Source organism: Aptenodytes forsteri, unplaced genomic scaffold (assembly GCF_000699145.1).
Source record: "Aptenodytes forsteri isolate BGI_AS27 unplaced genomic scaffold, ASM69914v1 Scaffold273, whole genome shotgun sequence".
NCBI classification, from domain to species: domain Eukaryota; kingdom Metazoa; phylum Chordata; class Aves; order Sphenisciformes; family Spheniscidae; genus Aptenodytes; species Aptenodytes forsteri.
The window spans coordinates 3,443,192-3,455,869 of record NW_008795041.1 but is presented as its reverse complement, the minus strand read 5'-3'; the positions used below and the strand labels follow the sequence as shown (position 1 = coordinate 3,455,869).

Genomic DNA, 12,678 nt, shown 5'->3' with positions numbered 1-12,678 from the left:
CCCCCGGCCAGCTTTCCCCCAGTTTATATACCGAGCACGATGTCCTATGGTATGGAATATCCCTTGGGCCAGTTTGGGTCAGCTGTCCTGGCTGTGCCCCCTCCCAGCTTCTTGTGCCCCTCCAGCCTTCTCGGTCGGCAGAGCATGGGAAGCTGAAAAGTCCTTGGCTAGTGTAAGCACTGCTCAGCAACAACTAAAACATTGGTGTGTTATCAACATTGTTTTCATCCTAAATCCAAAGCACAGCACTGTACCAGCTACTAGGAAGAAAATTAACTCTATCCCAGCCAAAACCAGGACGTGATGTTGTTTTGGTTATCAAGTTCTGACAGTGACACGGATTTCTAGATTTTGGATAGTACAGTCACAAATCATATCTGAAAACTTAGGTTCTAGAAGAGTTGCAGGCACAGTACTCACTGGAGACTAGGAGTTTGGTTTTGGTTGCAGTGCAGAACTAAGCATGTGCATAAATTCTACATAAAATTGAGATGTAAGTCAATCACTTGCCACATCCAGCAGCCTTGAATGGTACTAAATCTAAGGATTGTCCCCTATAGAGGGCATTCATCAGTTCAGTTGTTTTAGGCATGGCCTGCAGCCTTGTATAAAATGTGATATAGTCAGTGATTTGTTTTATGACTGACCATACCAAGCCAGTGAAGATTATCTTTATTTGCAAGAAATCCATGCTCACATCTGCCTGATACTTTGCTTCATCTCCAAGAAGGGGTTACTGATCATCCTTTGTATGTGATGCTCTCTAAAGAATGCTAAACTGACTGGTCAATAGAAATGCCTGTGCAGAGTGCGTGCCGATAAATGAGGGTGTTCTTTGGTTTTCACAGTTTGGAAATTAATTCTCTCTCACATCAGTACAATAAACTCTTCAGATACTCACTGTCGAGGGATTTCTCTTTGTTAGGATTCTTATATTTCTTGGGGTACTCTGTAGGAAATACCCACTGAAACTTGTAGAATAATGCCAAATTCTCTGGATAATTTCCATTATGCTGTGATCCTATAACGTGATATCATAAAAGCATCAAAAATCTACATAAATATGTCAAAAATATCAAAGGTTTTACAACTACAACAATTATTTCTAACACTTCCTCCTACTATTGTCATTTTTCATCCGATAGCTTCAGTAAATTGCAAGTCAACATGATCAATTTTGTTTTAATTTTGATCCATGTTTTCTTGCTCGGTTTTACTGAGTGCAAACGCATCAGCAAAAATAAGGAACATGCAAAATGGTAGGTTGGTTCATTATTTACAAACCCATTCCTACATAATTTGCACTTTAGAGTAACTTCTGTTAAATATCTTTGGTCTTGCTCTTTCACCAAATTAGGAAACACAAATAGACTTGCTAAGATCGTAGTTGTGAGTCTAACAGTTTGTGGGAGGGATATAATCAGTGAGATGTCATGAAGCTGGATCCACTGAAGGTCATAAAGTGCTTATCAGTTAAGATAGTCCTGTAGTCATCCCCTGCTGCTGGTCTATCATCTATAATTAACTAATTAGTATACCCTTCTTTGTTATAAAGATTTTTTTTCTTCCACAGACCTGCAGATGATGTGTTTGATGCCGCTAGTTTTAATACACAAAATGAGTTGTGATTCCTTTTCCTTTTCTCCATCTACAATTTTTTTTTTGCTGCTCCCTTCGCACGTGCACATTTCTACATGCACGAGCAAAACGTATGCAAAATAAAATAGCAATGAAATAGCACACACTAGTCAGCTAAATATATGTCCTGTTGAATAAGTAATGGTAGGAAGCATTCAATTTGTGACAAATGGAGCCTGCTATGGCTGAGATTTAATGCTGATTATTGTGGTATCTCATGTGATAACTAGCATGGTGGTTGTACCTGGAAATGGGACTGAGCACAAATTGGCATTTCACCTGAGCATGTATATTAATCACAGCCAGTTACTGCTGCAATTCATGTTTGGGTTCTTTCTTCATTCTGTAGCCCTTCACGTTTTGTGTCCTGAAGCGTGGGGGTTTGTGTACCAAGACTTTTTACAATGTGCCATGAAGGGCCATGGGGTCTGAATGCTGGACTTCGGTTTTAAAGGACCTAAACCTTCAGCTAGAGTGGTCTAGCCTTTTCCTCTTGAAGGAGACTTTCATACTTACTGAAGGAACTTCACAAAAGGCAAAAAGGGCAATTTACTGCCTTGAAGTTACAAAAATTTCAGTCGTGGACATACGGGCAGCTCTCCTGGCACTGTGTTCTGGTCGTGTTTGGAGAAAGGGATTGTCAGGATCCCCATCACAGTTCTACTCAGAATTTGGTCAGACAAGGTTGCTGAGCCATGCCTGGGCTGTCCCTGATGGGGTACCTATCTTGTTCAAGGTGTGAGAAACCATGCAACTGGTACTTGTAGATAATCTGTTGTCTTTACTTGGAACTTTACCAGGGAGGGTGGTTTAATTGCAGAAGCTGAGTGATAATTCTGTTGTCAGGTTACAGAAGCAGGGGAGTTGTATTTTGAGGGTGGAAGATTAAACAGCTAGCAAAAGCTTCACAGGGCAGCTTAGACTTTGTATTACTTGCAGCATTACCTCTTCTGTAACATATTGGGAATCCTGCCTCGCAAAAAATGAGGAATCTTGTCAGCAGAGCAGCCTCTGAGATTGACATCACGTGGGAAAGAAAGAGAGAGAAAGGGGAAAAAAAAAAAGTCCCTTAGGGAATAGAGCTCTTGTATCCATACTTACAAGATGTTCCTTGGTGTTGCTATTAATTATTCACAAAAAATGTTAATTACCCTGGGCTAAAAATACACATTATAACTTTGTCCACTGAGTACTGTGGATTTTAATTACAGTTTCATGCTATATACTGCTCTTAAGCTGCATCTCACTTAACAGTAGCCATCTACCGCTCCCAGTGTCACTGCTCTGACACACTGTCAGAGATTGTGTCTTATGCCTGTGCTTACATGGACCAGAGGGATATGGTTAAACTGCTGTACAGTAACAAGCAAAGTTATTGCCATTTTGTCCAGCAAAAACATCCAGTGCCTTGCTAGTAGAGGAACACTGACGTGCTGTGAGCTCTTGAAACAGCCCCACAGTTTTAAGGAAATGTGTTCATTTGATTAAGCCCAAGTAGCCAGCCCTTGTGTGAGAGAAGGGAATCCTGCATCCAGAGGATGCCAAGGTAGGTCAGGAGCTCAGATCTCCTCAGCTGAAGTGGGAACAATGGGGTAAAGAAGGAGGATGTGCTGCAAGAATTTCTGCAGGACCCTTCTGCCAAAGTCAGAGGAGGCTTGAGGGGGATCTCATCAACGTATATAAATACCTGAAGGGTGGGTGCAAAAAGGACAGAGCCAGGCTCTTTTCAGTGGTGCCCAGTGACGGGCCATCGCTGGACCCACTCACTGTTTGGCCTGTGTTAATTTCAAAGTAGTTCTTGTGTTTTTCTGTCCTTGGTTTCCTACCATCCTGCTGTCTTTGGTTCAGAGTTCCCAGATTAGTAGCACTTGGGGATTTCATGGCCAGCAATCAATTTTGCCAGGTCACTTCTGTTTGTAAAATTGTCCTAAGAAACTAGGTAGTTGAGGGTTTTTAAGATTTTTTAACGGCATGTTTAAGGTTCTTTTGGTTTGCCTTCCAGGTTTTTTGAGTCTACTTATGTCATGCTTTCAGACTTTAAAGCAGAAGAGCTAGAAATTTCTTTTCAAAGAGAAAACTGGAATCCCCAGGACATAATTTAATATCAGAGGAACCTTTGGAATCATGTTATCTCCTCGAGTGAAAAAAGTTATTCATGTTTTATTTCCCAGAGTTTCTGTGTTCAGAAGTAAAAATTGAGTTCATTGTCTCTAACATGGCCTGCAGCTGTCCATCGCGAACCCAGAGTTCTCTACCACCGACGAAATGCTGTGGTAAGCCCCCAGCATGTCATTCCTCAGGCCTTTGCAAGTCAAGGAGAGGTTTCCTTCTCATTCTCTTGTGGAATGGTGGAAGTGAGGAGGAAAGCGTACTGGTCAGACTCTGCTTGCTAGATGCCTAAGAAAGCTTGAAGGTATGCATTAGGAGGTCGATTTTACCGAGTAAAGAACAGGTCATGTTCTTATGAGCAACAAATGCTTCTACATAAACTAGTTCGGAAAAGATTGTGTTTTGTGGTTTTGAAAACTGACTAATAACTTCAAAACAAACACTGAAAAATCAGAAAACATTTTGCTCCAAAGCAAACTATGGGAATGGATACTTACATTTTTTCAGAACAGAAAATATGCAAACAAAAGTCTTTTATTTCCAAACTGTGTCTTCAAGCAGAGCATTTTTATTACTGGAAGAGACAAGCACAAAGTAATAACTCAAAGAACTCTACTAATTTTTAGAATGTGAGCATGTTATTTACTCTTCTACCTTCACCATATTCAAGAGAGTTTACAGGCATGTAGAGATGAACAGGCCTCTACACACCAACAGAAGAAATTTCTTCATTGAACCTCTCACTTTGAAACGTTAATGCCCTTAAAGTAAAAAAATACTTCCCATTTTAGCAATGTGGTCCCACATATCTCTGCTCTGTTCTCGAGTGAGAAACATCAGTTTCTGGGAGAAAGTTCCAAGTATTTTGTTTGAAAGCTGAAAATTCTCCTTTAAAAAAAAAATTAAAATTAAATCACTGCTATTTAATAACTGCTTTCCTGTGATCACTCTGTTGATTACTTGGTCCTGAACTTTTATTGTCAGACTCTTTTATATAGAAACCCCTATGTTCCCATCAGTTCATGACGGATTTTTGTAAGAACTAAACTTCTTATCAATTCCCTGAGTTGGATGCAATTTCTGGGGTGACTTCCCTCAAATGAAGCTCAGAAAGGCAGGAGGCCTCCTGAAGATATCAGGTGCGGAGGGATTGGTGAAGTGTGAAGATGGGATACAGTCAGCAGGCTTTTTCTTGCTTACCTCTGCTGTATGTATTAAGAGGTAGTATGAACGAACTGCAGCATTAAACAATAAGTGCCACTGGAATGTATTCCTCTTGGAAATCTCAGAACAGGATATCAGGAATCCCTAAAACATCAGCTATTTGCTGTGTGAACAGATCCTGGTATTTAGCGAAGGTGCTGTGACTTAAATGGCGCTTACCCCAAGGCACACGCATATAAACCATGCAGAACTAATTGTAACCAGGGAACCGTGGGCATTAGAAACTGTTTGGAGAGCGGGAAAGAGATAGTACTGACCACTATTAGAGAGTCATGAGTGAGATGAGAGCAATGCTGTTTCTTTGTACCTGGGAACTGTCCCGCCAGCGCTAGGTATGGAGCACTCAGACACTAATGACAGGCGTCATCAGGAACCTAAAATAATAAGTAATACCAGTCTCTCTAACCTTACATAGTTGAAAACATGTTCAGCACAAAGGTTTTCAAGTGCCTACATCAGAGTAAAAAGCTAACTGCTTTTGAATACATGAAGTGCAACTTCCTACGTTATTAACAGCTCAAATAGTTTTATCAAATCTACATAAATTGTAGCCAATTAAGCTGACAGTATGATCTGAAATATCATGGCTCTGATGCGATAATCAAATGAATTTTCTTCTAAATTTAGTGCCTCATCATTTTGGTTTATAGTTTTTATTCGTTTCATTTGATAAAAGACTACCTAATTATGTTTTCACAGCCTTGTGCTCAAGAACCACATAAATTACTGCATCACTGTACTTTGTCATCTCTTGCAGAGATGGCTTGATATTGCATGAGCCTTGTGATCCCTGTCTGGGAGCAGGCCATCTACAAGTGTCATGAGCCCTACTCTGTACTTAGGACTAGGTCTGCTTCAGCCACCGAATTGCTCCTTGTGTGCCTTGTTTTGAAAAGTGTAGCTCTTTTTAGTGCCAAGGCTACCTCTATTCCACACTTGGTTGCAAATTCCTTCTGAGAAAAAATAACATTGTATAATGGTAGAGCTCACCGTATATAGGTAGAACATCGTATATAGGTAGAGCTCACCATTACAGCGGTCCCAACACTACTGAGGAAATATTATGCTGCAGATGTTATTGGTTTTTGCTGTCCCTATCTGCTGCCGTTTTAACCTCCTAATTCTCCTTTGACTTGCAGCAAGAGTCTCAAATACACTATTTCCAAGCACTAAGAGACCAAAGTAAACAGCATAAATAAGCATTCCCTACTGAGATATGTATTGGTTTTCCTCTCAGTGTTGGTCATACTTTATTTTTCACATTTGATTTGCTGCAGGTTGTAGCTAATTGAAAGCAAACTCAGCTGAACTAACCTTTACTTGAACTTGGGAACAAGTATAAAGTCCGGTTTTCTCTCCCTCCATTTAGTGGTTGTATTAGTATGGCTGTATTTGTTTCTGACCGCAAATGGCTGAGCTCCATGTGCAGACATAGATTCAATAAAAGCTGAATAAAACCCTCAGACTTGGTGCTCAGAACTTACTCCCCCACGTCGGTAAAGTTGCAGTAATATTGCTTTTAATTTAATAATTCAGTTATTCAACTGATAAAAAAATAAATCACGTCCTTCAGCTTTTAGCTCTCCTAGGTCTTTGTTCCTGTTTGTTGCCTTGGAGCAAACCCCCTCTTAAAATTGCTGTTACTTCTGCACAGCCTTACAGAGCCTTTCACGGTACAGAAATGTAATCTTGGAGCACAAAATAGCTGTGGCCGTGAATGCACTTAGGGAAGAAGTGGGCGATGGCTGTACTTGCCCTGCTTCCTAGCAAATGAACCATGGGAGAAGCAGGCTAACCGGCCCATGGCCGCTGCCGTGTTAGTGCATTTTAACAGCGGTGGTAGCAGCAATACTGGCGCACACAAGGAGAGAGCAGGACTGGCAAAATTACTTCTACTGAGGAAACATCAAAGGACAAAAAACTTCCCCCAAAGCCAAACTGCTGCTGTTCTGAGGGAAGGACATGATGACAATAACTAGATGGTGTTATCTGAAGGCTTTGAAAGGTTCAGCCTTTATGTATAAGATGAAACCAACACAAAGTGTGTACTGAAATGGAAGAAAATACAAATCCAAAGACTTGAAACCAGATATTTGAGCTGAAATAGGCAGAATACAAGGAACAGCAAACCTCCAATTGTTTCTGTGTTTGCAAATCATGCTGTTCTTGAGTGCAGGGTCCTTCCCAAAGATTGTCGAAAACCAGGACAGAGTATGTCCTCTGCTGTACACAGCATTTAATTAAGGATCTCAGATCTTTTACTTTTGAATTTCTCAATTTCCTTGGCTTTATGGTTTTGTATGAAAATAGTTGAATTGTTCTGTCTCTTCAGGGTCTGAATGGAAGCTTTTATTTTGGAAAAAAAGTGTAATCTTTCTCCCTTTTAGTTCTCAAGACAAGAAGAGCTCTCTCTGTGAAGACAAGAGGCATAGTTCACACATTTTGCTGAAAGTAAAGTGAATTCAGATGGGCATATCTCACATGTACCCTTTTTTTTTTAGTTTAAGCCCTTCATTCAAAAAGTACCAAATTAGGCAATGATGTAGTATTGCAGTCCTTTCCACTCTTTATATGCTTTTCTTATTTTTATTCTTAAGTTTGGCACGTCTTGGAATAGATTTGCTATTAGATGTTTGAACAATTACTTCTGGGGCAAATCAGTTCCGCTTTTTTAAGGAGGGGCTAAGTGTTGTCTGTCAAGTTACTGTGGTTTAACACATTAGCAGCCAACACCTGAGTCACTGCTGAGCATGTGCATGCTTCAAAGTCTTTGACAAACCAGTAGAAACCTCGTGAAGATGTTCATGTTCTGCTTCACATGTGTAGAGAATAAGAGGTTGAACCTGGCCAAACACCACAGCTCAGCTGACAAGCAGTAGCTTGCTGGGTCACAGGGCAACTTGGTCAGATGTCCAAATGTGAAGTTATTTGCAGTTTGGTTAAAATTAAAGAAATCTGTTTCCCTAAGGCAGGATAAGAAGTAGAGCAATTAGCTCAAACTCCTTCAATGCCTTACTTTAACAGACACCATGGAAATGACTGGAGACTGGCTCCCAGTGAAGCTTGTGCTGACCTGAGGCTAAAGGCCTCATTTTTGAGCTGAAGACTGACCATCCTTTAGCAAAGGAAAGTCCTCGGGATCTGACCTGCAGCGAGAGTTTTGGCATCTAACCATTTCCATCAAGGCAAGCCTCTGGCATGGAAATCATGTGCAATGGCATTAGAGTGCCTTGAGCCAATGGAGCGTTCCTTCATGTCCCTCACCAGTGGCTGGGATTTTATTGACAGCGCAGGGATCAGATACATTTGGGGCAGAACAACGCAGGCAGCTGTTTCTGGTAGCCGTGGAGGATGGCAGAATAATGCATTGCACTGCTGTGTACTCGTTTGCCTCAGAGAGGCACTACAAGCTCTGTGCCTCCCAAAGGCTCTCTTTACCATGGAGGTGATCCTCTTGCATGATCTACCAGTGGATACAACTGCCTGGACTCTACCTTCTGTTAAACACCCACTGGCTAGCTGGCTTCACCGTTAAAGAGAGGAGCTGAAGTGCCCCAGACCCTGGGGGCAGGCAGACAGGAGTGGAGAATAGATGGCCCAGAGCCTATGGCACCACCTCCTGCCTCGATTGCTGTTTCCCAAGGGCTGGATGAAGGCCAGCATTGTCTTCCCCTGCCAGGGTGCACTAGCATTGCTCAGGGACAAGTCCTGGTCCCTCCCAAGAGGAAATTGGCTGTAAGGAGACATACAAGGTTACAGAGAGAGAAGAAAGGGGGGTGGAGACCCCTGTCTCACCCATAGTACCCAGCGTCTCTGATCACACAGGTCCATTCAGAAACCTTCGGCCCTGCAGAAACCTTCTGCCCTGCAGAAACCTGCTCTTCTGCCATCTCAAGAAGATGGCGCTGCATACATTGTTAAGAAACCTGGAGCCACTGCTGCAAGCAGCATCGTGAAACTTGTGTGGAGAGCTGTTTAGATACAGCTAATAGAAAAAGAAAAACCAGATTGTCTTCTCTGGGGCTTCAGCAATGTCCTGAGTAGAGCCAGGAGCCATTTCCCCTCACACTGGATTTACAGTGTGAACCGTCTCCTCCAGATTCGCACCTGAGTACCTTTTTTTAAAAACAAGAAGAACAATTTGAAAACATGCAAGAGAAGGGATGTCCTGGTGGCCCCTCCCTTCTGCCTTGGCTCAGCATTTATCACACATACCCAGCCAGGATGCATGAATAAAGCAGGTCGATTCCTTCTTGTCCTCAAAAGGATTAAACCCTACATTTCTTGCCTCCCTGGAGACTGAAGACTACCTTGGCAGGGGGACCCTTTCTAGACTTCGAGATAAAGCTAGGCTGCTGTGCAGAAATGAATTAAAATTAATCTGTAGACAAGTGAGCCTGACGGCAGCTTAGCAATGTGGAGCTCAGCTGGCAGTAGGGAAACCTGCTTCCATGTGCTTTAGCCTGTGGATTGCTGTGTACCTTGTCTAAAGGCTGATTCGTGTAGCTGTGCTTTAAAAGAAAGCAGGGTAGCTGCTGCTGTGGTTTTGTACAAAGCCTGATGCAATTAGGTAGGTGCTGAGGTGGAAGGTCTCTTGTGGAAACCCACCAAGCTTTTGGGTGCTGCTCAGGGTTACATGTCTCCCAGGTGCTCAGCTGAGCAGATTTATCAAAACTCAGGTATTTGTAGATGGGCATGAGCACAGATTGAGGTTATGGTGTAGCTGGACCACGATTTTGAGTGTTGCAGTTTTGGAGTGAAGCACCTACGTCCCATTTGCACCTTAGGGATCTCAGTCGCTGGGACTCTGCCCCCCAGTACTAAGGAGCACGATCCCATTGCCACTCTGGGAACTATGCTCCTAAATCGCTTAAGTGCTTCTCTAATTCCTACTCCAAATTTGAATATGCAAATTGCATATTGTTCATTGTTAAGAGTGAATGGGCCTCTGCGTCCCCCTGCAGTTAGAGCCAGGACTCGTACTGATACAGCTGCGGGAGTGTTCCAACAGGAACTGCTACATGTAAATTCTGAGAAACACCTTTCTGCAGAGCTGAGCAAAAGAAATCTTTTTCACAGAAACTGTAGACCATGTTGGTGGAAATTCAAAACCAAAAAATAATTGGTCTTGGATGCATGTTTTTTAACAGCAGGTGATTCCTCTCACCTTTTCCTTTTCCAAAACCATACCCCCCCCCCCCCCCCAGTTTGTTTAGTCAAAAAACAATTTTGTGTTGTGAAACAGGGTGTCACGGGACAGTTTAGTTCTCCCATATATCTTCCACTCAATCCTAATACCTCATTTCTAAATGCTCGCCTGTCACAGATTGCAAAATCAAGTATTAACAGTACAGTCTTGTACAGACAACGTGCTGTAATGCCTTCATTTATGTTTTGAAGAAATCTATTTACTCCAGGGGAAAAAAATGGGCTTACATTTGAAGCTCTAATAAATGACAAAACCCTATAAACACAACATGTATATATACTGGTTACCGATGTGAAAGAACTTCATGTGTACTGTAGCTGTATGTATAAAACACTAAACGACTCGACAATAAGCTTTCCAAAGAAGAGACAATTACCACGCTAACCTGCAGTAGCTTTGAAGAAGCAAGGTAATGCGAGGAATTAAGCATATCCTGCATGGACCAGATGTCAGAACACACGGTTTTCTAATACAGTCAGTTATATGTCAGGTTAAATTAGCAGCCTGACTGTGATGTCTTGCCTTCATGCTTACCCATGTCTGAAGAGATCCTGTGGGTTATGTACAAGATGGCTGTCAAGTTTCCCGAACTGATTAAGACCTCTCGCTTTTCTGCGGCAAGGAGGCCACAAAATCCAGGACAAGAGTGTTAAATATTCAGAAGAGGGTGCAGAGAATGTGGGTTAGGGAAGGAACTGCATGCTGGGTTTTGACAGTTAGCAATCACTTTCTTGCCACGCTTCCTTTTCCTCCTGTTTGCTGTATTTTTTCAATGTATTTTGCTTCATATGAAGTGCTAAGCATTCAGGAAAAAGTATTTGCAAAGTGCACAGAGACCTCCCAGTCCCGATTTGAATATTTTGAAAATAATACCATAGCCAACTTCCACCTCTTCTGAAACTATATTTGCAGGGATGTGACCATTGTCTCAGGTCCTCTGGTTTTATTGCACACGCCAGAGTTATATTGAAAGAAGACAGGTGGATGAATAGTAGCACGATTAATCACGGTTCAGTCATGCTATGATAGTATCTGTGGGCATATCAGATGTACACTATTTTTATATGGAAGGACACTCACTCAACCATTATGAATACTGTTGAGAAGAAGCCGTACGACCAGAAGAAAGTAGCATCTTTAGAAGCTGTAACTAGCGAAAGGAGTCAAACGTGGGCTATTTGCAGTACAGCCTGGGTAAGGTGGCACAAGAGGCAGAATTCGTGATGAATAAATTGGGTATCACTGCCCAGATAGAGACGGCTGAGATTTCTATTTTCTTGCTTGGAGAGGAGCCCCTTCTCAGCGTCTCCAAGATCACAGAGCTTGCTGCTAATGCATCTAAAGCAAAGAAATCAATCTGAGAGAGCTTAGTGATGGGTACTGCTTCAGGAGCGGCAGCACTTGGCCTGCCCCAACGCCATCACGCCCACGCTCCCCACCCTTGTTCCCACAATACAGCCATGCTAAGGTGGCGAGCCACGCGGCTCCACACCAGCCCTCCAGCTGAGGAGAAATAACCTCCCCTGCCTTTGCAACCTCAGCGGGGACCACTGACCATCACTTCAGCTGACTGGGATCTCTGGGCACATCTTCTCTTTTAGTTGAAGAGCGGCACGGAGCAGCGCCGTTCGCCTCGCAGAGTTTCAGACCGCCCGAGTGCCTGTGAAACCCCTGAAAAATCCTGAAAGAGCTGAAATCACGGCAGAGCTACATCCCTTTGCTGAGACTTTCAAGCAAGCCCGACACCCTGGCAACGCCCTCGCTAGGGTGCAGCTCTGGGCAGCTTCCGAGGCGAAGCGGGACGATTCTCTCCGCAACTTTCATTGCCGTTTTCGTTTTGAAACGGAGAGCGCAGCGGGCGGGGGCGGAGGGGCGTTTGCAGGACGGGCCCCCTGCCCCGGTTGCCGGGGCGGCGGGGGCTCCGGCGGGCGGCGGGAGGAGGGAGAAGGCACCGCGCCGGGCAGGGGTTTCTTGGGTTTCAAGCGCCAAGGAGCCTTTTGTCTTTACCGGCAAAGGCATCGGGGCATCATCTCCCTCTGTACAAAAAGGGTTTGTGTAAGTTCAACCGCTGTATTTTCTCCCTGTCACTGTAATAGCAGGAGCAGGTAGTCCGTGCTGCCGCCCTTCCCCGGCTACCACTGAAATGTGCGTTTTCACTTCCCCCGCCCTCTTCTCGGTAGGAGCAGTGTAAAGGAACAGTGTGCCCTGCGGCTCCTTCAGCCAGCTGAAGTGCTGAGATGCAAAAAGGCTCTTTTCTGACAGCCATTGCTCTTCTTGTGCTCACTGGGCTTGTCATTAATAAAGGCTATTTCTTTTTCAGAGCATTAGTTTTCAAATGAAATGGTGGTTTTACCAACTCTACTTATATCATGATTCTGGTACAGAACACTGCCCAAAGGGTTAACGCTGAATCTAGTTTCTTTACACTGCGGTCGTTGGTAAGGGCTTTGGGGAGGTTGGGGTTGGGGTGGGTTTTTTTGGTGGAAGAGAAGGGGAAA

General features: G+C 43.3%; 1 protein-coding gene across 10 annotated transcripts in view; it reads left to right on the top strand.

Moving 5' to 3' along the window:
- The window catches only part of SMPX (small muscle protein, X-linked), a 47,345-nt gene that overhangs the window by 15,628 nt on the left and 19,039 nt on the right, over window positions 1–12,678 (top strand). The window contains exons 5-6 of one of the 10 annotated variants that reach the window (XR_002086150.1): window positions 1,220–1,259; window positions 3,810–4,679. The exons of 3 other annotated variants lie outside the window; for them this stretch is intronic. The gene's annotated coding sequence lies outside the window, so the exon portion shown is untranslated. 6 more of the 10 variants (XR_657454.2, XR_657455.2, XM_009276903.2 and 3 more) reach the window with 6 other exon arrangements.